Source organism: Chenopodium album, chromosome 5, assembly GCF_948465745.1.
Source record: "Chenopodium album chromosome 5, dcCheAlbu1.1, whole genome shotgun sequence".
NCBI classification, from domain to species: domain Eukaryota; kingdom Viridiplantae; phylum Streptophyta; class Magnoliopsida; order Caryophyllales; family Amaranthaceae; genus Chenopodium; species Chenopodium album.
The window spans coordinates 74505595-74531692 of NC_137838.1; the positions used below are offsets into that span (position 1 = coordinate 74505595).

At 33.5% G+C, this 26098-nt stretch overlaps 1 long non-coding RNA gene, 2 other non-coding genes and 2 pseudogenes across 3 annotated transcripts; 3 read left to right on the forward strand and 2 right to left on the reverse strand.

Annotated features, from left to right (window-relative positions):
- Window positions 1–5080: 5080 nt before the first annotated feature.
- Window positions 5081–5223, forward strand: LOC145634094 (U4 spliceosomal RNA; annotated as a pseudogene).
- A 585-nt stretch (window positions 5224–5808) lies between these two features.
- LOC145633267 (U5 spliceosomal RNA) lies at window positions 5809–5926 on the forward strand. Its single transcript, XR_014112603.1, has one exon. It is a non-coding gene; the product is annotated as a U5 spliceosomal RNA (small nuclear RNA).
- A 619-nt stretch (window positions 5927–6545) lies between these two features.
- On the reverse strand, window positions 6546–6706 carry LOC145634075 (U1 spliceosomal RNA). Its single transcript, XR_014113360.1, has one exon. It is a non-coding gene; the product is annotated as a U1 spliceosomal RNA (small nuclear RNA).
- Window positions 6707–9829: 3123 nt separating this feature from the next.
- LOC145634088 (U2 spliceosomal RNA) lies at window positions 9830–10016 on the reverse strand (annotated as a pseudogene).
- A 10252-nt stretch (window positions 10017–20268) lies between these two features.
- LOC145631051 (uncharacterized) lies at window positions 20269–24634 on the forward strand. The gene is made up of 4 exons (XR_014112329.1): window positions 20269–20532; window positions 21391–21705; window positions 21830–22119; window positions 24319–24634. It is a non-coding gene; the product is annotated as an uncharacterized LOC145631051 (long non-coding RNA).
- The last annotated feature ends 1464 nt before the right edge of the window (window positions 24635–26098 follow it).

Here is a 26098-nt window from a genome sequence, read left to right on the forward strand (position 1 = left end):
GAAGGATTAGGTTTTTCTAAGCAGAGCCCTAAGAAGAATAAATATGTAGATTTACCTAGTAACAAGCTCTGCTCCTTTTGTGGTAATACAGGACATTTGAAAGAATCTTGTTCCAAAAAGAATAAGAAAATACTCAAAAATGAAAAAACTGTTAAATTGATGTGGGTTAAGAAAACTAGTAGTGATGAAAAGGAACTTGAGGAAACCCGAGTTCCTGAAACTAACAATTAGTTTTCTTACAGGTCGCAGTGAGGGGGAACAACACTTGGTACCTCGACAGTGGGTGTTCCAAACACATGACAGGAGACAAATCTAAATTTCTCTCACTGGAGACCTATAATGGAGGAACGGTGACTTTTGGAGACAACAAAAAAGGCGAGATAATCGCAATTGGAAAAGTAGGAAAGTCAAGTTCCCATGCAATTGACAATGTATTTTTAGTCGAGGGCCTCAAGCACAACTTATTAAGCATCTCACAATTTTGTGATAAAGGCAACTCTGTAAGTTTCACTTCTAACTCCTGTAGAATTTTTAACAATGACAGTGAGGAGGTTATCTTGGAAGGAAATCGTAAAGGGAACACATACATTGTGGATCTCAACACAGTTCCTAGGAACAACCTAACTTGTCTCAGTGTCATTGAAGATGACTCACTTTTATGGCATAGACGCCTTGGACATGCTAGTATTCCTCTCATGGACAAGCTTAGGACACAAGATCGAGCTTGTTGCGGGGCTTCCCTCAATAAAGTTTCTAAGCGGAAAAGTTTGCAATGCATGTGTGAGAGGGAAACAAGTAAGATCCTCATTTAAAAGTAAGAAAATGGTAAGTTCCACTAAACCTTTGGAACTCATTCACATGGACTTATGTGGTCCAATGAGGGTATAGAGTAGAAGTGATAAAAGATATGTTCTAGTAATAGTTGATGACTTTTCTCGTTTTACATGGGTAATATTTCTTTCTAGCAAAGATGAGACTTTGATGAATTTACTGCTTTTGCTAAAAGAATTCAAAAGACAAGTGGTTATCAACTAATAAGTATGCGTTCTGACCATGGCACTGAGTTTGAAAACACAAGATTTGATGAGTTTTGCAGGGAACACAGAATGGATCATAATTTCTCAGCTCCAAGAACTCCACAGCAAAATGGAGTCGTAGAACGAAAGGAAAAATAGATCCTTTGAAATTATGGCTAGAACCATGCTTATCGCTAGCAATCTTCCTAGGAACTTTTGGGCCGAGGCAGTAAATACTGCATGTTATATCATCAATAGAGTCATGATCCGACCAATAACTAACAGGACACCCTATGAGTTATTCAAGGGTAGAAAACCAAATATATCTAATTTCAGATCTTTTGGTTGCAAGTGTTTCGTGCACAACAATGGTAAGAGAAACATAGGGAAATTCGATGAAAGGAGTAATGAAGCTGTATTCCTTGGCTATGCAAGGAATAGCAAAGCTTACAGAGTCTATAATAAAAGGACAATATGTGTTGAGGAGTCTGTACATATTATTTTTTATGAAACTGACTATTTATCTAGTGTACAGGAGCATGAGCTTGAACAGGAACAAGGAGACTTTGAAATTGGTTTGATCCGTTCCACTGACTAGGATGAAGAAGAAGTCCCTTTACTAATAAAGCAGCAGGTCAAAATTGTAGCAGAACCGCAACATGAGCTAGAAAAAACACTTGTTCCAGAAGACAATGGAACACATGATGAAGATTTGGAACAGGTTGTGGATGAAGTAGCAACAGAAGCTGCAGAAACAAATGTTGAAGGATCCAATCGAGTAACTTTGCAAAATTTCCAACCTAAACCTTGGAAACACCAAAGATCACATCCAATTGATAAAATCATAAGTGACCTTGGCAAAGGAACCCAAACAAGATCCCAACTCCGAAATTTTTGTGCCTTTTATGCCTACTTATCTACTATAGAACCAAAAAATCATACTGAAGCCTTAGGTGATGCAAATTGGATCAACGCCATGCAAGAAGAGCTAAATGAATTTGAAAGGAACAAGGTATGGCACCTTGAGCCTAAACCGAAGAACCATAAGGTTATTGGACTAAAATGGGTATTTCAAAACAAATTAGATGAGCATGGAAACATTACAAGAAATAAGGCTCGATTGGTTGTCAAAGGCTACAACCAACAAGAAGGTATTGATTTTGAGGAGACTTTTGCTCCCGTTGCTAGATTAGAAGCTATTCGAATTTTAATTGCTTTTGCTGCTTTCATGGGTTTTAAATTATATCAAATGGACGTTAAATGTGATTTTTTAAATGACTATCTTCAAGAAAAAGTTTATGTGGAACAACCCCCGGGTTTTGAAAATCCAAACTTTCCTAATCATGTCTTTAAGCTTGACAAAGCTCTATACGGGCTAAAGCAAGCACCTAGGGCATGGTACGAAAGACTTTCAAAGTTTCTTTTACAAAATGATTTTAAAAGAGGAATTGTTGATAAAACTTTATTTTTGAAATCAAAAGGAACTCATCTTTTAGTTGTACAAATTTATGTAGATGACATTATATTTGGTGCAACTAACCAGTCTTTGTGTAAACATTTTGCTGAGCTAATGAGTGGTGAATTTGAAATGAGTATGATGGGGGAACTAAATTTTTTCCTCGGACTACAAATCAAGCAAACTGATAGAGGAATAATGATTCACCAACAAAAGTACATCAAGGAGTTATTAAAGAAGTATGAGCTCAACAATTCAAAGATAAATCACACTCCAATGGGAACGACTACACGTCTAGATGAAGATCCCAAAGGAAAAAGTGTAAATCAAACCAAGTACCGTGGGATGATTAGCTCATTATTATATCTAATGGCAAGTAGACCAGATATTTCTTTTAGTGTGAGTCTATGTGCTAGGTTCCAATCAAATCCCAAAGAATCTCATATGACTGCTGTAAAAAGGATTCTGAGGTACCTAAATGGAACAGACGATCTATGTCTATTCTATCCTAAGAGTGATACGTTCAACTTAAGAGGATATGCAGATGCAGACTATGCTGGAGACTTGGTAAACCGCAAGAGTACATCAGGTATGGTTCAATTTCTTGGTCCATGTTTGGTTTCTTGGGGTTTCAAGAAATAAAATATTGTTGCTTTATCCACTACAGAAGCAGAATATGTAGCTGCGGCCTCTTGCTGCTCCCAAATACTTTGGATAAAACAACAGTTAAGAGATTTTGGTATTATCCTATAATGTGTTCCTATTTATTGTGACAATACTAGTGTCATTTGCATCTCTAAAGATCCGGTACATCATTCTAGAGTAAAGCATATTCAATTCGTCATCACTTTTTAAAGGACACCGTTGAAAAAGGTTTAATTAAATTAGATTTCTGCCCAACTGATAATCAAATTGCAGATATTTTGACTAAACCTTTAAGCAGGGAGAAGCATGAAAAGATGAGATTGGAACTTGGTATGATAAAAATTCACTGAATTGCTATTAAGATGAGATTGGAACTTGGTATGATAAAAATTCACTAATCGAGAATGTGGGGAAGGTGGTTGGGTTGATGATGAAACAGTATAAAAAAGGAGTCGAGTTTCACTTTTAAGGCAATCCTGACAATCGTACAACATTTGAGTAAAATATATTTGTCAGTGAGAGTATTCCTATGTTCCAACTATTGTAAGATATCTAAACACGTAGAGTTCAAATTACTGAGTTGTAATTTGGGAAAGGGTTGAGTGATCCTTGTAAAGACTTAGAGTTAAGTCTTGAGTGTAGGCTTCAGAGTAGAAGCTAGAGTGAGCATTTGGGGTTCGCTTAGGTTCTAATTGGAACTTAAGTTTTGTCGAGTTCCTTATAGGTTGTAACGGAGTAGTTTCCCTATTTAGTGAAGTCGTGTTCGAAAATCCCAAGTGGTCGTGGTTTTCTCCTTGTTGGGCACAAGGAGTTTCCACGTAAAAATCTCTTTGCATCTCTTTATTTCGTTCTACGTTTTTAATTTCCGCAAAATTTGGGAACACTAGTTCCTACACAATTCACCCCCCCTTTGTGTTCCATCTAAATTAACAGAATAAATATAATAACAATGATAATGGTCTTACTTGCCACACAGTTGGGGAATTTTGCACACCATATGTTGATGGGTGTTGCTCTGGATATAACTGTGCTGGTTTTATTTGCATATAGAGTCTCTTTAGATAGAGTCTCTAGCAATTAAATAAAGGAAGGTACAATACATATGTCATCTTCCCCATGCACAGTGCTGGTTTTATTGTTCGTTGTTGTTGCCTTCATTATTCGGTGTATGTATGTTGTTGTTTATAATTATATTATCACAGTACTTCTTATTATCAAATGTTGGATCAGATTTATTTCCAGTATTGCATGCATGCCATCACTGTCTTCAAACCGTGAATATTGCGCGTTTTGAATATGCGCGTTTACTAATACGGAGTACAATACTTTGACCATGGATATAGTTAGTTTCACATTAGCTTAAAATATATATCATATGAAGATAAAAGTGATCGAGTTGTTGTGAACTATTGTACGTGACGTTTTGATTGTTGATTTAAAGAAAATTACTTTACTAATCACGTGAAAAGTGTAAGATGGATTGGATTATTGACATACATAGGTTAGGATAGATTGGGATATTAGCCGTGTGCTATTTCTTAAGGCCGTGTTTAATGGATGTGTTTAGATATTAATACTACTTGAGCCTTATTTGGGAGAATGGGAGGAATGGTGAAAAATGTTCCCTTCCTTAAATTGCCTTTAGTGAGGAGTTTTCCTTTCAACTAGACCAAACTTAGCTTGGTATCTATAAATAGAATAGTTGGTTGTTTTTTAACTTTGATTCACAACACTACAAACTCTCAATCTTCAAAATTTGTACACTTTTTTATATATATATATATATATATATATATATATATATATATATATATATATATAAATAATTAAGTACTTATACTATTTGTACAGTGTTGGTACTAAATACTAATGAGGTTCTTATTCTTGTCCCATATCATATAGCTTAAGACATAAACAACCAATGACACTAGTATATAAGAGAAAACTCTGAAATATAATACTCATCTTTGCGCTTGGGGCAATGACGCAGCTAGTGAGGTAATAACCGAGGCGCGTCAATTGCTGGTTGAAAACTATTTCCAAACCCCCTCTTCGGCCTCGGCTTTGACCGTGGTCGTTGAGAATTTCTGGAAGGGCACCCTTTCCTAGGGAAACGCCCTACAATTCATAGTAACAAATATTTTTGGAGAATAGTTATAGAAGTTAATCCAGCCGTTAACGATTTTAATCTATATATAAGTTTCAATGAATTTTCCAACGTGTTTAGATTGTTTATGATGGTCATTGTAACGAGAACTATGTGAATATAGATGAATTTTTGAATTTCGTACTTCACATTTGTCTACTGCTTATTATAGAGAAAAGATTTGGATCAATTAGGATTCAAACTATTACAGTAGATCGACAATTTTCGATAATTGACTGAAAAGCAATAGCGTAAGTTTGCTATTTAGGTAGTCAAATGTGTGTCCCTCTCCTATGAGGTCTGTTATGGTTGTTGATTAAGAGCTGAAAAACTACTACTGTACTACTCTACTAGTACCAAATAAATTAATAAATAAATAGAAAAAAAAAATGATTAAAATAAAACTAAGCAGATTCCTCAAGGAAAAAAAAAAAAAAACAAACAAACAAACAAACTAAGCAGATTAGTCCCACATGGACTAGATTGATGATTGAAGCTACAAAACTGGTATAAATCAGTTTGCCTCATGTATGTATTCTTCACGCAGCTACGCAGTGAGCACAAAGCGAACTATTCTTTTGCCTTTTACTAAAAAATACCGTGTGCTCGCTGCATTTAGTGGCATACGTTTATTTTTGGAGGGAGTTCATCTATAGAGCGGCAACAATGTAATCTCTGAACGAAATTCATGTGTTAATTTCCTCGTGCCTCAAGTGAATTGATGATCGCTATATTTGTCCTTGGTTGTGATTTAGATAATTTTGGTCCATTTAAATCTGGTATGACTCGTGTAAATGCTGAATTAGGTATCTGATCAAATCCTACGGTTCACATTAAAGTTTTTATAAAATACTTCCTTTGTGTCTCTAAGAGTTTCTTATTTTACTTTTTTTTTATGTTATAGTTGCAATTCTAACTTGAACAACTTGGGGTGGGGGAATATAAGTAAATACTTCATCCGTTTTTGACGCATTTAATTTAGGCACACATATTAAGAAGAGGAGAGAGAATGATAAAACAAGTGGGGTATACTAAAAAAACAAGGTATAAAACTTACTCAAAAAGAAAACGTATCAACTAAAAATAAACTTTCTAAAAATAAATGTGTACTATAAATAAACTTTCTAAAAAGGAATACGTGTCAACTAAAAAAACGAAGGTAAGTAGTAAATTACTCACATTTGTAAGCTATTAGAAGATTGATACATATTTGACTTCTAAATAATTTTTATTTTTGTTCGACAATAAGAAAAACTAGCTTCAATTTTAAAAATAGAAATAGATGGAGGCCGCGCGAAAGCAGGCCTCCACTGTCACAAATTATGACGCAGACTCTCCCACTTGGGGAGATCTTAAGCTGATGCGCTTCCGAAGTGCAATGGAAGCCATCACCCTAGGCCATGAGCCTTCATGATCGCTCATTGACCACGTCCAGGTAAGTAAGTTTAACAACGTCTTTCAATTCCTTCTTATACTGGATTCTTCTCATTACTTTTGTACCTTCTCAACAGTGGCGATTCCAGTATGGGTTCAGTGGGTTCAGCTGAACCCATACTGGACTTCTAAAAATTCTACAAAGTCTCGAAACTAAAAAAATATAATACCAATTAATGTGCTAATATTACTGATAATGGTTGTGTTGGATCAGTGGTCGAAGACACGCGTGAAAGCCTTGCTCCTTACACAGTTGACGCAAGATCAAACCTTTTTCCTTTCCTTTAATTTTTTTATATTAATTTTTTTATAAAATATCTTGTTGCATTTGCTACCTGGCTGATGAGTTGGCCAATAAACAAAATTCATTTCAAGGGAATTGAGTTTACTTGTCATTTATTATTATTACTATTATTTATTACCTTGTAAATTGTAATTTCGCTATATAACTCCATATAAATATTTTAGCGAGTCTTATTCACTTGTTTACTAAGTCATTTATGATTCATTGGATTATATATAATATTAATTTTTTTATAAAATATCTTGTTGCATTTGCTACCTGGCTGATGAGTTGGCCAATAAACAAAATTCATTTCAAGGGAATTGAGTTTACTTGTCATTTATTATTATTACTATTATTTATTACCTTGTAAATTGTAATTTCGCTATATAACTCCATATAAATATTTTAGCGAGTCTTATTCACTTGTTTACTAAGTCATTTATGATTCATTGGATTATATATAATATTAATTTTTTTATAAAATATCTTGTTGCATTTGCTACCTGGCTGATGAGTTGGCCAATAAACAAAATTCATTTCAAGGGAATTGAGTTTACTTGTCATTTATTATTATTACTATTATTTATTACCTTGTAAATTGTAATTTCGCTATATAACTCCATATAAATATTTTAGCGAGTCTTATTCACTTGTTTACTAAGTCATTTATGATTCATTGGATTATATATAATATTAGTTGCAAATTTGCATGAATGACAAGTTGTTGCCCCGAATTATGGTTGTAACTTGTAATTGGTCACTAATTGTTTTGTTCTTTTTTATTTGACCTGCTTCATTTTTGTCAATGTATAAATCTAATATAATCTTTAGTATATTTAATTTAATTCGAAGTAAGTAAAAATTAAAACTAATAGATATTGTGATAAGACTTGTTAAGACGAGGTTTTCAAAAAAAAAAAAAAAAAAAAAAAAAAAAAGACTTATTGAGACGATTTAAACAAAAACCTACGTGACTATGCTTTAACTTACGTATAAATCACAAAAGGTGATCAAAGGTAAATGTGATTAGAGAAAAAGTAAAATTATGTGAAATAAGAAACAACGAAGGAAGTACATTATTATTTTACGCTCGAAAACTCCGAACCCATAACAAAGAATTCCTGGAATCCCCACTGCTTCTCAATGTGGGATGAATAATGAAATTCTTTCTACATTAATATACATATACTACGTATCAAAGTAATGATTCAATTCGTTCTTTACGATCATATCATAAGTGTACGAGGCCATGGGTGGATCTACGGGGGGTTCATTGAACCCCCAGATTTTTTGATCATATCAAATTTTTGTGAAGTAAATAACCAAATATGTAAGTGTGATACATTGGTAAGGGAGTGACTAATAGAGTAGTGAGATCTCCTCTTAGATCATGGATTCGAGACTAGCCACCTTTTTTTTTTTTTTTTTCTTCTTCCGTTGTTCTTCTTGATTTTGTCCATATATAGTTGGGTCAATAATTTTAGGAGTAGTATGTTGGTCATTTTGTTAAGTTAGAGAGTCAAATAAATTTAGAAGTTAATGAGTTTATTTAGTGGGTTTATCATGGCATTATACTTTCAGTTTTTTAACTTATTATTTGTTGTTTGTTAGCCTATATATATGGCTCTTGTATTTGGTGAATTAAGCAAGAAGAAATATTATTGAGTTTCTTATTTAACTTGCTTCATACTTATCTACAATTATTATTGTTTTTATCCTTTAGTACGTATTAGTTTCAACAGTCCTCTTATTCCTCTACTCTTAATTCTTAAATCCTTATTTGTTTGTAAATTAGTGATAATTAGATTAATTACTGATTTGTTTAATTAGTTTTGATATATTGTTGAATATTTGAATTGTTGACGTATAAATTGAATTTAGAAACTTAGAATTTAAAATTTTTACTTGGTCTTTTAATTGATAATTAGAAAAATTTTACATTGTCAAATTTGTGTTTATTGGGGATTTGGGATTTTTGTTTTTCGTGTAACATTGATTTTTTCGTGTAACATAGAATTATAGATTTATCATTAATAGAAGTAGTAATGTATTAGCACGCTTTCAAAGTATAAAACTCGAAGAATGCTTTTGTAGGGTTTTTTTTTATAATTTTTTTTTATTTTGTAACTGCTTTAATCCATCCATTTGTAATAAAAAATTTAAACTTATATATTGAATATTTAATTAATATATGAGTATTGTTTGTTTTTTAAGATTCCAAACCCACAGTTCGGAATTCCTGGATACGCCACTGTACGAGGCAACGATGACGTATCAAGAAAAAGATTTACCCATTTAAGCTTATAGCAAAGATTCTTTTGTAAAGGTTGATCCAGACATACAAGGTTCAAAGTGATCACCAAATTTTTATCAATTGTCGAACCAGTTCAAAAAGTTTTTTTAAAAAACTGCCTTCCCCCCCCCCCCCCCCCAATTCTGCATAGGAGTATGTTTATAGGACTAATTCACAACAATTGCTTTATTTTAGACGCTTTATCAAATAGAATGATGGTAGACTATATTAAGAGTGAATATGATGCTAGACTATATGATAAGAGTGAATATGATGATAAACTATATGATATTATGTACATGATATCTACAAATGTGAAAACCGCAAATCTCATTTATGAAGGTCATTCATGAAACACACTAATTTATGAACTCAGCTAGCTTGATTGAGAAAAAAAAAATGTTGTTCATAAACAACTTAGTCCCACCAAACAGGAAAAATTTAAAGATATTAAGAACTTCAAAGTCTTCAATCATATTCAGTTATTCACTATAACTACATGTTATCACTTTTTGTAACAGACTAAATCAAGAAGCAATTTGGTTTCAATTTGGTGGGGTGTGCCAGGCCTTTGCTATAGTGCAACGCAAAGGCGACGCTTAAGGATTGCTATCGTGATGGATCCTCCCCCTTAAAAAATAAATTTAATATCATTGTGAGTCATTGACTCACGTATCAGATATTAAACTGATAAGAACAGATACTACACTTGATCTTAGCCAAAAGGCCGAGAAAGGTATGCTTTGATCAATTGCTCAACCCTAGTTTTATAGTCTCACTTAAGTGACATCTCCTTCCTTTCTTATTGCTGGTCAATGTGGGAGAAATGCTTTGTACATATTAGTATTTCATGTGTAATTGAGAATTTAGTGATTTTAAGGGATAATGGTCTATATTTTACGAGATTGTTATATATCCTCTACCCCAACGCTTAAATTATCAATTGGGGGTTACAAACACAGGGGAGTTTTTGCCCAATTAAACCAATACGAAGTACGAGTATTATATTATAGGGATAAGTAACAATGATGATTATAATTTACAATGCTTATATATACTACCCCTGTTATAAATTATTCGCAATGATTTGACATAAAGTATAAGTAGAAAATGTCTAATCGTTACAAATAACCTAAAATGAAGATAGTAATTGAAATTTGCTTTGTTAACCTCACGTTCAAACCTGTCACATCTATTAAATCAAGCTAGCTTGAGACAAAGCCATTGATAGCTCTCAATAATTATTGTGGTGAGCCAAAATTAACGTAGTTCAATAAATAGTAGTATTAGTTTGATCCACAAAAAGAATTATGTAAAAAATATTCAAGACATTGTGTACACATAATCCACATATAATTGACGGTCTCATATGAATCCATTGATAGCGAGCTCTCACCAAACAATCATTTTCACTTGTGAAATAATGCATATAGGTCATGTCAGATTTTTTTTTTTACTCCACACAAAGTAAGCGACTAAGGATGATAAAGATTGACTGAGAAGTGTGTACATGAAGTAAAATTTTGAATGGTAGGTGTAATTAAACTAAGTAGTATAAATTGCATACATAACTAATAAAGCAACAATGATAAGATAACGTAGCAAAATTATATGTAGTATGTTAATTTGTGACTCAGAAATCTAATAGGGTTGACTTTAAATGCATATATCTCTCAATCTATTAGTGATCTTAAGGTGATTCAAGTTAGAGGTGATAGGTTGTTTCAAGAGTTTCTCGACTAGTCATATGCCCAATTTCGATAAGAAACGGGCAATTTATGGCCATTTTACGAAGTATTGACACATTGAAGTTGCGCTGGAACTTTGTAGAAGAAGTTGGCACGTCCATGCCTGCTCTGACTTTCCAAATTTTGAGCTTCCGCCTTGTCCTTTTGGAAGGAGCAAGGTCGCGCGGACGTGCTTGTTGAGGTGATTTTGGTCCGGTTTGAAGAATAGCATATTTTATGATTTGTTTTCTAGCTAAAACCATATTTCTTCAATGAATGAAGGCTATTAGAGTTATACTTAGGAACAATTTAGGGTTGTTCAGAGTGAGGTCTAAATCGCAATATTGCGGATTTGTGTGATTTACGATTTGAAAATTGCAGTGCAATTTGAAAACATGACCAAATCGCAGTTTAGATACGACTTCCATTTTTTTCTTTTTTTTTTTTTACCAAACCGCACTAAAGGGTCAAAATCGTCAAATTACCGTGCAGTGGTTTGGTCATGTTTTCAAATTGTACTGCATTTTTCAAACCGTCAAACCGCAAACTATTTTGAAATCTAGATACATAAATGTTGGTATTTTTTTTTTATTTTTTTTGACAAGTAAGATAAATATCACCGCATTACTAAATAGGTGAAGAGTACGTACCGTTAAATTTGCATTGTACATATGTTTTTTTATGAGACAAAAAAATAATATGTTTATGGTAAATCAAACATTATACTATTATGTGATATAGCACCAATAAGACAAATTAAACAATATTCTAATGATACTACCTACAAGTAAATACATATAGGAGAGTAAGAGATAGTTCAAGTGGTTAAACCATTTCTCTCAATTCCATGTGATTATAAGATCGATTCTCATCACTCGTCCTTATAGCTCTCTAAAAAAAGGGTAATTGCAACTGTAATCCTAAAAATGCATTCACAGATATTACATTACCATTATATCCTCCTTTCTGTTTTGGAAACACATAGGGCCTATGCTCTAGTTATTACTCGATGAATTTGATCATGTGTAGTATGCTATTTCTGTCAACGGTTAATGTGGACAGTACAACTCCATATTATCTAGCAGAGACAAATTTGTCCAATGAAGTTGCCATCATATACATGGGAATTGTTACGACTTACGAAGGACATATACAGTGATTTATTTTGACATCTATGGGCTGTAATATTAATGCATGTTTGGTACAATTTGGAAATGGAATCAATTAAGTTTTAATTATTACTAATTTAAACTAGTTTAAGAGTAAAGCCCTGTTCTCTTCACCTTAAAAAAATAATATTAAGTAAAATAATTTCAGTTCAGTAAAAATAAGTTCAGTTTAGTAAAATTAATTTCAGTTCAATAAAAATAAGTTCAGTTCAGTAAAATTCAGTTTTCTTAAAGAAGAATTATAATAGAAAATCAGTAAAAAAATAATTTTAGTTCAGTAAAAATAATTTAAGTTTAGTAAAAATAATTTCAATTCAGTAAAAATAAGTTCAGTTCAGTAAAAATAATTTCAGTTCATCAAAATTAAGGTGAATCAAACAGGGCCTGTCAGTAAGTTCAAAATTATTCATATTGGTGATTTAATTATAATTTATTATCTAACATAGAGAACAAATTGGTTACCACATACTTTCAACACATAATTCTTAATAAAGCAATATATATATATATATATATATATAATATTTTACATTTCATAAAGTATGTACTTTATTGAGCCAGCCTAAAAATTCTTAGATAGGGTTGAGGGAGTAATTACTAACCCATTATGTTAATAATGTTTTTCAATTTAGAAATTTTGGTCATTTAGCAAAATCTCTAAATTTATGAAAATCTTACATGAACTCTCTATTCTGAAATAAATAAACCTATTAAATTAATTTTTGGACATAAATCTCTACTAATCTATCTATCTATACTTTAAAATCTATCTATTAAAATTTTAGAAGGTGTTGTTAAGAACGTCCACGTGTCACGTTAACTCTCCTCACTACGCCACATCATCCACTCAATTATTCATTACGCCACTGGCTGTCTGGCTCTCTTTCCATTTGTTTTTAATTGCATGTCATGCATGCACTCATAATAATAATAATAATAATAATAATAATAATAATAATAATAATAATAATAATAATAATAATAATAATAATCACTAGGGTAGGCTTTGCTATTGCTAGAGGAGTGGGGGCCCAGATTGTATCTCGTCTTCCCACTAATTTATTGTATGTTGTATGACTTTTGTTTTTGAGATATAATAATAATAATAATAATAATAATAATAATAATAATAATAATAATAATAATAATAATAATAATAATAATAATAATAATAATAATGGGGCTCGCAATGCAGCTCATATATTCACTAGGGTAGGCTGAGAGTAACGGATAGCTTAAGTGGTTAGAGCTTCCCTCCCGATTTCAGGAGATCCTAGGATCGATTCTCATCCACGCCCTTATTATGGCTCTTTAAACACCAAAAAAAAAAATCACTAGGGTAGGCTTTGCTATAGCTAGAGGAGTGCAGGCCCAGATTGTATCTCGGCTTCCCACTAATTTATTGTATGTTGTATGACTTTTGTTTTTGAGATTTAATAATAATAATAATAATAATAATAATAATAATAATAATAATAATAATAATAATAAAGTTTCTCCACATGCAAAATTTAAATCTGCAACCTCTAAGGGCCTGTTCACATTTACTAAAGTTCAGTTCGGTTCAGCTCCAATCAATTCAGTTCAGTTCAATTCAGCTCCTAATTTGTAATTTCCCTCTCTCATAAAATATTCACTTCAGCTCAATTTAGTTCAGTTTCAATCATTTCAGTTCAGTTCAGGTCGGTTCAGTTCAGCTCCAATCAGTTCAGCTCAGTAAATGTGAACAGGTCCTAAGTCTGGAACTTAGTGTCTTACCACCAAGCTATGCGATTTTTTTTATGCAATCTTTTAAATACAAAATATTAAAATCTAGCAAATGACAATATGAATAACAAATTTAATTCACGAAAATTGAATCATACATTACAATGTATATTAATGTTCAATTCCATATAATAATCCGAAGCACCGTCTAGGCCCAAAAACTAGTTATAAATTAATTATCGCAAGAGTTATAAAAAACGTAAAAACGTGACAATAAATTTGAAACACACACAAGAAGACCTACCAAAGATTTCTACAATCCTCCTCAATTATTGTTATGTCAAAGACACACACCATCACTTCTATATAAAGGATCCTCTTAATCCTCTGGTTTTATCATCAAATCAATTTAAACACACAAATTAAAACACCACACATAATACAAAAAGTAGTGAAAAAAATATAATGGAGATGAAGAAGGCAGTAAGTTTGGCAATCTTGGTCGTAGCCATTTTGGTGGTTGCGACAGAAGCCACCGCTGATGAACCCCTATTGGGTGTCCGCAATGGACCACTCTCAGATCCCGTCCTCTTGGCCATCATACGCCGAGAGGTCGAGAAAAAATCTAATAATAACGGCCTTACTTGCCACTCACGCATTGGGGAGGTTTGCATACCATATGTTGATGGGTGTTGCGAACCCTATCACTGTGTTGGTGTTTGCCTCCCATTATCCCTATTCTATTAACTATGTACTCTCTAAGAAAGAGTCTACTCTCTAGTAGCAATTAAATAAAGGAAGGTACAATATAATGTATGTTATCTTCCCAAATATGGTGTGTATGTATGTATGTATTTGCATGGCGAGGGAATGCTGCATCTATCTATAAGGTGCTAGCAAACTCTACCTAAGCTAAGTTGTACTGTGCTTACTTTCAAATTAGTTTAAACCTATTTAAGTTGTCGTTCATTTATTATATCATTATCTCAACTTATCAAACTCTAGCATTTGTAATGTGTGTCCTGACACTTCGGACTCCTGAACGATAATCCGGCGTAAGGTAGTAAATTACAACATTTTTCAAAAGTTAGGTAGTCAATTACAACATTTTTTTAAATAGATAGTTTTTCGCAAATTCTGAACTATAATAAATAGTTTTTCACAAAATTTCCTTTTTAATAATAGTAGATTAGTACAGAGTATAAATCCCCTTGCATTGTGGTATCAAGTACATAATTACAGTTCTCGTAAAAAAAAGGTATATAATTAGAGTTGGGCCCTATTCTTTTGAGCTTTTGGGCACAATAGAGCAGATTTCATTAAAACAGAGCAAAACATATTTCAACATAGTAGAGCAGGGCAGAGCAGATTGGAGCTGAACTGAACCAGAGACTGAAATTTATGAAATTTTATTTTATAATATATTTTAAATGAAAGCTGAATAGTTTATAATGGAGAAGAAGGAGTGGAAATTGAATTTAATTGTAGAAGATATTAAGTTGGGGGAGAGTGTAGGGATGTCAATGGGGCAGGGTGGGTCGGATATTGGCCTTCCAATCCCCATCCCCTCCTAATATTTTCATACTCATCCCCATCCCCATCCCCGCGGCGGGTCCAATATTCATCCCCATCCCCGCTCCGACGGGTACAACTCTAAAACCATCCCCGCCCCACCCCCCACTTGGATATTCATCCCCACCAAAGACCCACCTAATTCCCACCCAAGACCCACTTAATCTCCGTCTCTCAAATACACAATCCTACATTATTAATACGGATTATAATAATAATAAAAACATTCTTAAAATTACACACCTTTTTATTTATAATATAAGTATAGTACAAAGTATTATAATTAATATTTTATTTCACGTAATTATTTTATAAAATAGTATAGAAGTATATAATTTTGCTTTTAAAGATATACAGATGTGGGTATGAGGTGGGGATGGGGCGGGTACGAAGTGGGGCGGGTGGGGCGGGGCGGGGATGGGGCGGGTACAACTTAAAATCCACCCCCGCCCCATCACCCATGGCGGGTATGGTTTTTGTCCCCATCCCCGCCCCACCACCCGCCAAACCAAGACCCATTCCCGCCCCATTGGGGCGGGTCTCCCATTTGACCTGCCCCACTGACATCCCTAGGAGAGTGAATCAAATAACATTCATACATGTATTGAATAAAAGCTACGAGTAGTGTGGTTTTTTTTTTTTTAATATGAGAAAAGGGATTAATTAATGAAAATGCGAGGTGACATGTGACATTGGTGGAAAATAATAAAATAAATTTTATATGTGACATGATGGGGAAGATGGTTTGTATTTTAAATACTCCCTCTGTTTTTTTTTTTAATGCATCACTTTCCTTTTAAGGGGTGTTTTTTTTAATGCATCATTTCCTTATTTGGTAAATTTATATTATATTTTAGAATTTTTTGACTTTTGCTACCTGTGAAACAGGTGTATTTCATTTTTGCTACGTGGGAAAAGTTTTATTTTATTTTACTACCTATCAAATTTTTTTTTTTAAATTTCGCTACCAGTTAACGGAATCCGTTAGAGTTCCGTTAAGTTTTTTTTTGGGAAATTCTCTTTGGTAACACTATACTTTTTAATTTTCTCAGTGGTAAATTGTGAAAAATCTTATTATCAATGATAAACTTACATTTTTTTATATTAAGCTAACTATAACATTAATGACAAATTTAAGTTAAATAATTAACTATAGTTAGAATTTTTTTATTTTTCTTAAAATTTAAATAATTTTAAAATTAATATTTTACAATTAGATTATTTAATAAATAATTAAAAAAAAAAACCCACCCCTCCCCTAGCACGATCATCCCTCACTGCCAACACCCACCAACCGTCACTACAAAAATAAAAGCTTTTTAGCAACTAAGTTTGGCAACAGATTTTAAAATGTTGCAAAATAGCAACGAATCTAAATTTTTTCATTGCCTAATTAAAAGCGACATTTTATGCTTTAGCTTTTAATAAACAATGGCTACATATTTTTGATTTGTTGCTTTTTAAAACAAATTGTCTTACTAGTTGTTACTAGACGGCATCATATTTTTCTCTTGTTGCCAAATAGTAACAAACTATGACAACAAATATTTTATTTGTATTGATTTAGAAACAAACAAATACAATGAATTTTTGAATTGTTTCCATTAGAAACAAGTCTTCTAAATTATTGTTGCTAATTGATAACGCATTATTTTGTTTGTTGCCATTGGAAACGAGTTGTGTTACATATTGTTGTTAATTTATACGTAAGCCACTTTTTGCTATAATGTATAAAATTATTTGTTGCTAAAATGACATCAAATAGAGACGGATTTCAATTTCGTCTCTAATTTAGAGACGGATTTTTGATTTTGTCCCTAATTTGGAGACAAAATTTTCAATTTAGTCTCTAATATTTTGTTCACTTATTATAAATTATATGCATAGAAGTAAACAAATAGTACTTGGTATAGTTGTTAAGAGATTCACCATCTGACTTTGAGGTCGCAAGTTTCACTCCTACCAAATGCGATTCATAAGACTGGGGATTCAAAGAGCCTTATATGCAAAGTCGAGCCGAGTTGACCTAACCTAAGTGAGATTTCAGATTGGTAAAGGCCGAGATCGGGTTGAACCGAATTGCTAATAGGGATTGGGTTTTTGTCTTGTAGTGTTGATAGCAACCAATATTAATGATTTGTAGCTATTTTTATGAACCAACTTTAATAATTTGTTGCTATTTTTAGGAACCAACATTAATAATTTGTTGCTATTTTAGGAACTAACATTAATAATTTGTTGCTAATTTTAGCAACAACCAATGGTAATCTGTTGCCAAAGTTGGCAACGAATGCACCAAAAACAGCAACAATCATGGAAACTATATTTAAATTGATGTAATATTGCAACAAAATTGCTTTGCAACTGGTTTCCAAAATCTCATGGCAACAAGCCTTTTAGCAACAACAAATTTTTGTTTCCAACCCGTTGCTAAATAGAGTTGGCAACGGATTTTTGGTGAATAGCAACAAATTTTAGTTGATGCTATATTGATTTTTTTTTGTAGTGCGTCAGAGCCGTCAGCCGCCCCATCAGAAGTTCAGAACTGCCTTCCGCCCCACCAGAACCGCCTTCCGCCCCACCAGAACCACCAGCTGTCCCCACCAACAACCAAAATCCACCTCACCCTAACCCGCATCCACCATTAATTAGCCCCCATCCAGAAGCGCTCCCTTCCTCTCCTGCCCATCGTCGACCCCTCTCCACCCTTCCCCTCCTGCCCATCGCCGACCATTCTCCAGTTCTCCACCCTTCCCCTTCCCCTAAATCGGAGAAAGCGTCAACCAACACCACCATTAAAAAACTCAAATTCAATCCAATTCAATTTAATTCATTTCAATTCCCTCTGAAATCAAATCAAATACCCAAAAATCTCTTTCAATTCTCTCTCCTCCAATTCGAATTGTAGAAGAATGCAGTAAAAATGGGGTTGCCAATACACCCAGTTGCAGGAGGAGCAGAATCAATGGATACTTAAAGCTCTAAAGCAACTTTAATGCGGGAATCACTTCAAAAGAGCCAAACATTCACTTATAATATTGTTTCAGTTTTGGGTTCTTTCGATTATCGTCTTTCCGCCCTCAAAACCGCCATGCGTCCTACCAGGTTCATCTTTTTTTCTATGAACTTTGAATTTTGTGAAAGGGGTTTTGATTTCTTAGTTCGATCTTTTAATTTCCAATTGGCGACCTCGAATTTCTGTAAAAATGGTGGACGAATGGTGAGTAGTCGCCGGTGAAGGTCAAGCTAGGGTCGACCGGAAGGGGTGGTCAAAGAGCTGGCAGAGAAGGGTAGGCAGACGCCGGCTGTGAAGGGAGGGGGAGCGGCCAGCGGGTGGCTGGGCTGGTGGGGGAGGAGTGGTTATTATTTTTTATAAAAAAAATATTTAATTATTATAAAACTAACCATAGTAAGTTATTTTAATTAAAAAATCTGTTCTCTTTGGTAGCCAAAACTTCAAATTTACCAAAGATAATAACTTTTTTCCCAATTTACCATTGAGAAAAATAAAAAATTGAGTGTTACCAAAGAGAATTTCCCCTTTTTTTTAATAATAATAAATTTAAAATTAAAAAATTATTTTTTTTAAAAAACCAAACCACCCCCCTCCCCTCTGCCGGCGGCCGCCGCCTAAACCCCCTCCCCTCTGTCGGCGCCCTCAAACGCAGCCTATCCATTGCCTCTTTTTCCCCTCGTTCTTGCTGCCCCGACCCCAACCACCACAGATTGCGGCTTCTACGGGAAAATGGACTTCTATTTCGCCGGAAAACAAGGGTGCGGCTTCGTCGGCGAAGGTAACGGTCTCGGGGCTAGTGATTATCTCCAATTTTGGGTCGATTTTGGGGGAAATCGATTTTTGGGTCAATTTTGGGGGCAATCGATTTTTGGGTCGATTTTAGTGTTACGATGGCGATGGTGGGGTAAGGGAGGGGGCTGCGATGGCGATGGTGGGGGAAGGGAAGGGGCTGCGATGGTGGGGGAAAGGAGGGGGCTGCGATCACTACAAGAAAAAGTCAATTTAGCGACTAATATTTGCAACTACTCTTATATTCAGTTGCAAAAAATATTTTTGCGACTGAAAAAGACGGGTAGTTGCAATTTTTGCGACTGATTTTGCAGTAGTTGCTATGCGGTCGCTAATTTGTGACTGATATTTGCAACTACCATAATATTCGGTCACAAAAAATATTTTTGCGACTGAAAAAGACCGGTAGTCGCATATATTGCGACTAATTTTGAAGCAGATGCTAAGTAGTTGCTAATTTGCGACTGATATTTGCGACCACCTTAATAACCAGTCACAAAAATGAGACTGAACTATTCTGTCAGAAATCTTGTTACCAGTTTGATATTCATCCTTTTCAAAAATTAGTTGTTATTTGAGCTTTTTCTACATTCCATTTAGCATTGATGATAAACGCTTGTAGCCTTGTAAGGCAAAGGTAAATCGATTATTTACTACTTGAATATTGTACATGAGTATCTGTTATTATCAATAAACATAGGTAATAAAATGTTGATAATAAGAAGGCAAAAGCTAACAAAAATCCCGGGAGCGTTGGATTAGCTAGCTAAAAGTAGAAAGATTAACTTAAAATGAACATTAATAACACCGATCAACCCGCGATTTTGTCATGCAATCCCAAGTTAATACCACTTGTCCACTTTAAGTAATATTTTAAATGCTTATCCAATGCTCATGGAGCGTTCGTTAGCAAGATCCTAATAAAAAGAAGTGAAGAACCTATACATGAGATGTCTTAAACTAATACGAAGTATATGATTAAATTTGACCAAATAAGCTAACCCCTTAAGCAATTTTTAGTGGGTGCTAACTTACTATTAGTGAATGACAGGATAATACAGCTTATTAGCGCACCTCATCAACGCTTCTTCATTTTTCAGGCACCGAGTTCTTGAGTCTAACCCTAGAGTCACTGCTCACAACTGAAAAAACCCCCAATTCTCTATCTTCCTCTCTCATCTATTCACTTTCTCCATCAATCTGCCTCTGCAACCGTCACCATCGCTCATATCGCCGGATTCCTTGTACACCGACGTCGGCACAAATTCCTCTATATGTAAGTTCGTTTATTTATTTATGTTCATCTATTCCAATTCTAATCTCTAGTGTGTTTTTTTCTATTTTTTTATATTGAGATCAATTTGTTGATTAAATTTTTCCATTTATTGAATTGCTTTGGAGTTTCAATGTCAAAACTTGCGTTTTTAATTAATCGTATATATCTACATGGTTTTGCATGATTTTTGTTATATATCTTGTTGGGTTTGATAATTAATAGGAATTTTACTGAAATTCAATTGAAGTGATGGAAGATTGAAATTATTAGTGAAATTTTGGGGCTTTTTGCGTATTTGTAATTACCATTCCATTATTAGTGTTGCTGAAAAATGTATATTTATAATTACCATTTCATTATTACCATTCGCATGTTCCTCATAAACAACTAAAGGAAGATGTAATTTGCATTATACTTGGGCTGGGAAACAACGAAGATGTAATTTGTAAAAACTATTTTATGCTCTTTGGTTCTTTATTATGGTGTTATCACCTCCAAATGAGTATAGCTTCATAATTCTAGTTTATCATTGAAGTGGACAAGTGGTGCCATATTTTCAGTTTTGATAATTTCATCTTAATTTGTTTAGCTGACACTTTTTACATTTACGCACCATTTCTAATTTGGATTATATACTTGGTTATAAAAAAAATTCTTTCTTTAGGATTCAATTACACTCTTTATATTCGTACACTACTTGCCAAATCTTTGATCCCTGGTTAAGCTTGATGCCATTTACTTTCCCAATTCTTTCATTTACAAAGAATAAAAGTATGCAATGAAATAAGTTTATTAAATAAATCCAGTTATAATAAAAATTGTTGATTCCCTTGTTTTTTTTTTTTTGGGTTCTTGTAGTGTCCTTCCAGCAAAATGATGTTGATTGTGGATAAGATGTGATGCAATTCAGGAAAAAAAATCAATTCACATAAGCCCCTTAAACTTCTTGAACTTGTAACTTTGTAAGTCTTCACTCTCTAGGTTTATGTGATTATTTGTTTCAACTTCTTGGATTAGGTGAAGTTATGGGTTTGCGCGGGTGATGGTGCGTGTTGGCAGGCGGTGGTGCATGTGGGTATTGGCAGCAGCGCCAGTTTGGTGGTGAACAGACTATTGTAAGTGAATTGGACTCCTAGTGATAGTGAATGTGAAGAATTAGACTGGGAAGAAGAGGTTAGTTTTGAACATAAGATGCTTTTTCCATCAGAAAATTATTTACTCGTATGTTTTATTGTTGTTCCTTTGCTATTTTGCCACTTTTTTTTGGATTTAATCTTTATAATTCTTTTGGCTACAGCATATTAGGTGACATCCAATGACACTGGTGTTTGTATTCAAACACGGCTACAACCATTGTGCGATCAAATTAAACACTCTTTGTATTTATTATTTTAACTCTATGATTTTCATTTCCATATTTTTTTTGTCTTTATATTAATATTATGAGGCTGATCTACTGAAAAATGGAATCTAACATAGGGAACGAGAGTTTGAAGGAATGAGGAATCAAATTGAGGAATACACATCATAGAGGCAGAGGAGCATAACCTTGCAATTAGGGAATAAGAAGCAAATGCCACCTTGAAGGTATGAATTCTTAGATATAATTTGAAATAGTTGCTTGATATTGGTGATAGGAAGTCTTTATGGTATTCCCCTGTAGTTGTGGGATTTAAATGTTGAAGTCTTATTCGTATTTCATTAGAACATCAGTTGGATGAGGATTTTTCGGTTTGTTTGACTTATTCGATGTCTTCTGTTGCTTTATCCAGGCTGCTTTTTTCCTACTAGTGGTAATACTAATAGTTCATGTGTTAGAAATTATTTTAACATATGATGATAGTGTTGAATATATTACAGTGGTTTTTGAGTGAGTTTCCTAGGAAGCTAAGGTTAGTTGATTGTTGTTTGTAGGACTCATCTAGAGTGTGATTTTTGTGACCGACTAATCATGTAATGTGTGGAGATAACCTAAAAGATGGTGATTTTTCCTACTAGTTAAAATTTGAGACATTTTCTTGTATTCATTTCTCTTAAACTAGGGAAGCTATATGTTTGAATACTAGCTTTGAGTCTCTAATTCTCTATGGAAAGCATGGCCTGGTTGAGTCTTTAATTCTCTGTGAAAAGCATTTCATATTAGAGTAGAGTTCAATTTCCTATGTCCTGAGACAATTAGATCACTGACCATTTACAAGTGCATCCATTAACTGTCATTTTTTTTTTCTAAACTTTAAGCCAAAACCTATAATGAAACCCACCTGTGCTCGATTGATGCACCTCATTTGATCTGTTGTTAGTCTGTTGTTATGTTAATCTCTTGGTTGTATAATCTGTATGTTAATATTTTATGTTTTTCTAGCAAGTTTTATCTGGATGACAGAATCCTATCACCGGAATCAGATTTTCAACCATGAGTAATCAAATATTCTGGATGCAACAGAGGCACTCTTTAGTGTCAAATTCTATGTCAATCTTGTTGAAAATTTGTTCATTTTTTTTGACACTTATCTTTACACCTGTTTCGGATGAGTTAAGTTTAACCTTGTTTGTTCAAAGCTATTCTTGTGGTGTGGTGCTTTTTAGAGCTAAATCAAAGTTATTTTTGTGATTTTTTGAATGCTTGATATAGTTGTAGCCCCTGTAGGCTTGTGTTTTGTTTTCTTAGATTATATATATATATATATATATATATATATATATATATATATATATATATATGTCTCTGAACTATATTTGTGCAATCTGGTTGTATCTGCTGGTATAGACATCATTTACCTGTTCATGTAATGAACTAGACTATTACTCACCAGAAAATAAGACAACACGCAGTGAAGATGCAAACTTTAAAGAAATAAGAAACTGAGGAAAAGGAATGGGTTTCATTCTAGCAAAAACGACTATTACAAGGGTGACTTTTAAGTCACAAATCTCATGGGTTACTGAATTACACAAGAAATTCACTACTAATCCCATTGCTCCTCCTTCCCTTTTTATATGTACAATGTTGACAAATGATCCCAACTACTCCCATGTCAGCAGCGTTTTTGGATTAAAATTTTGGAATAAATCAGGTGTTTGGCATTATGCTCTGTTATTATACATTACTTATAGGGTCTATGAATTATCCTTTATTTTGTAATGAACTGCTACTACTTTCACTCGATTTCTCACAACTTAAGCAAGAGAAAAATAAATCAGAAAGAACAGTAAAGAAAATGAGGGAAGTTGGGCTGCTTTTTGTAAAATAAATCAGCTAGAACATTAAAAAATACAGTTAGTTAATTACCACATAATACCTAACAAAGCCTATCCCTCCTCCTTTTTATATGTCCCCTTTTTTTATTTTTGTTTTTTTGTAGTGCTAACAACTTATTCAGATATGAGAGCACTCATTCTGTTGATGTGGGCAATAATGAAATTGAAAAGATGGGTGAAAAGACTCATCAAGTCATGGTATGAGTATACTTATATATTTTGCTAAGATTACAAAAAATATATATATATGGTAGTTAATGTTTTTAGATTATTTATTTGTTTGTGTGATTGAGTTGGAGGATGAGGGCATTAATCAAATGATTAACGTGGTATGGCATAATGTGAATTGAAACAGGTTTTGAAGCGATACCCTATTGGAGGGAATTGTTTGATTTACAAAGGAGAATATGCCAAAAAAATTCTAATATTTGTTTACAATAATTATTTTATTATAAGTGTTGTTATTTGTTTTAGTCTTTTAAGTTTTAACAATTCAGACCATAATTACTAATACATATCTTAATGCAGGGACAATATATGGATAAACTTGAGGAATATAAAAAGGAGTTGAGATAAACCCCGACAAAGTCTACTTGAAGGTTGTAGGTGGGCAAAAGAATAGAAAATTTTATGGTTTAGAGAGTGCTTCACAAATTTACTACAAGAACGATCCTACTTCTCACCTTACTGCATAATGTATATCATCATTAGTTCTTATTTGTCATGTTAGAGTTGATTTTTGAAACAATTAGTGTTATGGTTACTAATATTGTTTTTTAATATATTGATACAAAATTGATGATGATATTTTGGATATTTGAATAAAATTAACATTTTGGTTATTTGAATATATGTGTAGCTACTTTTTTTTTAATTGAAATTTGGCCGTCACTAAATTAAGGTCTCCAAATATTAATAGTCAGTCGCAAAAATTTAGCGACGGTAGATTTCTTATGGAGACTAATTGGTATGTTGCAATAACTAGACTCAGTAGTCGCTAGTTTGTTGCAAAAAACTAGTTTTGGTAGTCACAAAAATTAGTCGCTAATTCGTCCCGAAACAATTTAGTCTCTGTAGTCGCAAAAGTTTGGCCTCTAGTTGCAAATCCATCGCAAAGAAATTAGTCTCTGTAGTCGCAAAAGTTGTCTCTTAGTCGCAAAATTTGGTCTTGTAGTTGCTAATCCGTCGCAAAAAGAATTTTAAAACATTAGTTTCCGTAGTTGCTAATCCGTCGCTAATATTTTACGACGGACAATAATTTAGTTGCTAAAATTTAAGAGTTAGTCACTAAATGACAGTTGCAAAGTCGTTGCAAATCCGTTGCAAAATTTGTGACTATTCAAAAATTAGTCGCAAAAATGGATTTGCGACGAGGTCTTTGCCAACTAACCAAAGTAGTTGCTAATCTGTCGCAAATCCATTTTTGCGACGGATTTGCGACGGATTTGCGACTACTTTATCCGTCGCTAATACCCCTTTTTCTTGTAGTGGATGGTGGGGGGAGGGAGGGGGCTGCGGTGGTGGGGGAAAGGAGGGGGGTTGGGTTTGCCGGCGCCGTCCACCGTTAGGGGGGAGGGGGCTAACGGGAGGGATGGACTTGGTGGCTGGTTTTTTAAATTTTTTATTTTTTTTTTAATTTTGGTGGCTGACGGGGAGCCATTTAGGGTGGCCGGCTAAGGAGGTAGTGGTGGTCGGAAGGTGGTAATGAGGGTGGCTGAATCTCACTAACGGAATTATTAACTGAAAACGTTAACTGGTAGCAAAAGTTAAAAAAAAGGGCATATGTTAGGTAGTAAAATAAAATAAAGGTTTTCATAGGTAGCAAAAATGAAACTGATGTGTTTGATAGGTAGCAAAGGTCAAAATTTCCTATATTTTATTATTTCTCTCTCTTACTTTAAACCCCACTTAAGTTATTTTATTATTTCTGTCTCTTTCATGGTCCCCACTTATATAATAAAAATATTTACTCTCATCACATTCTTTCTCTTTCATGATCCCCCATCTAACTTATACTATAATAAACTAGTCTTCTGGCGCGTACGATGCACGGGTTATTCATATAAAATTGTATTGATAGATAAGTGAGGAAATATTAGTAAGTCATTATAGGGTATAATATGTAATCGGAAACATGATTAAAGAAATTAAAATTTTGAAACTTTAATCGAAAAAGAAGCTTATATAGAAGGTGGAAGGGCTAAAATTAAAGAGAGAATAGGAAAAGGTTGAATTAAAGGGGAGAGATGAAGATGAAGAGATTAAGTGTGTATGAAAGATGAATTATAAGTTTAATGAAAGAATTAAA